Raw genomic sequence first — 1,477 nt, 5'->3', positions numbered from 1 at the left:
GGCACAGGGGCCAAGGGTTTGATCCCTGGGCCTGGCCCCACCCTAAGGGCATGCTGAGACAGCAGTTGAGACTGGGCCTGCTGGCACAGGCCTGTAATCCCAGCACTTGGGAGGCTGTAAACGGGAGAATCACTGTGAATCTGACCTAGTAGTGAGACCTTGGACACCCTGTAGACCCTTCTCTAAAAATACACACACACACACACACACACACACACACACACACAAATCCTTCATTGCTTCACTCTCTGATGTCCCACAGTTGCTGGCATTGTATTTGGATTGTATACTAACACTAAAAGAATTCACTGAATCTAAGTAATGGAGATTGTATATATATATATATATATCCCCTGTGATCAGTGCACAGAGTAAAGCTATTTTGAATCACCAAAGCTAAGTAAATAAATAAATAAATAAATAATCCCTGTTTATTCCAAGGCTTAATCCTTCTGAGGCTCCCAACCTGATTTATCATGCAGCAAGCAGAAAACTGTTCCTTATTAGCTGACCTTACACATTTCAATGAAATGGACTACAGGTTGTGCAAATGACACACACACTCCCAAATCTGTTCAGTAATTATATCAGAAAATACTTTGTTAATGGTTCTAAAGACAATCTTAGCAGTAAGAATAAGACTCTGTCAAGAGTAAATCCTTCTTTCATTTGCCTCTAACCTGAGGGATAAAAGTAGTCAAATGCTTGTTATGATTTTCCAGGAAAACTTCAGCTTTAAAACTAATTGAATCAACTTTCTTTGTCTTATTATCATAGACATCGGTAGTTTTAAAGAACCCAAGTAAAATGCACATTGCCTTATATATTTCTTGGTAGCCCCCCTTTTTTCTTTATCCTTAATTTTCTTTTCTATCTTTCTGTGAAGGCAAAAATCTAAAAGGAAACATATTTAGCTATTCATACTCTTCTAATACAGCTACATATTCACATGATAAATGGAACATTAATATACAAAACTGCTAAAATGACACCCTTATTGTAGGCTCAATTTACTTAATTTTATGTCTTTCAACTATTAAGTCAAGGATCACTCATTCTACAAAATTAATAGCTGATATAAATTTAGAGTTAAAAAAATAAGGAACATAGTTCCTCCCCCAACATATGGATGACCAAACTATGGAACTGAGCTCTGGCAAGTCATACACTTAGTCAACAGATGAATTAGAAAGGGCTAGATAATTTTATGATCACACATAATACTGTAGTTATGAACATTAAGATAAAGGTAATAGGATCTTATGCTTCATGGCACAAGCTGATAAGAGCTTTGCCCTCTCTTCTTTTGCTTCCTGATCCTCTGAGAAAGTTGCTGGATTTACATGGAAGGTTTACTTCTTTTTGAAAGTACTGACATCTACAGTGAACAAGAAACCACATTTAGGCCACTTTTTTCTTGTTTTCTGTTTTGTGCTTTTGGCCATGAAAACCACAGCGACTGTTAATGTAAAAGAAC

The sequence above is a fragment of the Octodon degus genome, unplaced genomic scaffold, assembly GCF_000260255.1.
Source record: "Octodon degus isolate 3935 unplaced genomic scaffold, OctDeg1.0 scaffold00015, whole genome shotgun sequence".
Lineage (NCBI taxonomy): Eukaryota > Metazoa > Chordata > Mammalia > Rodentia > Octodontidae > Octodon > Octodon degus.
Note: the sequence above shows the minus strand (reverse complement) of the source record.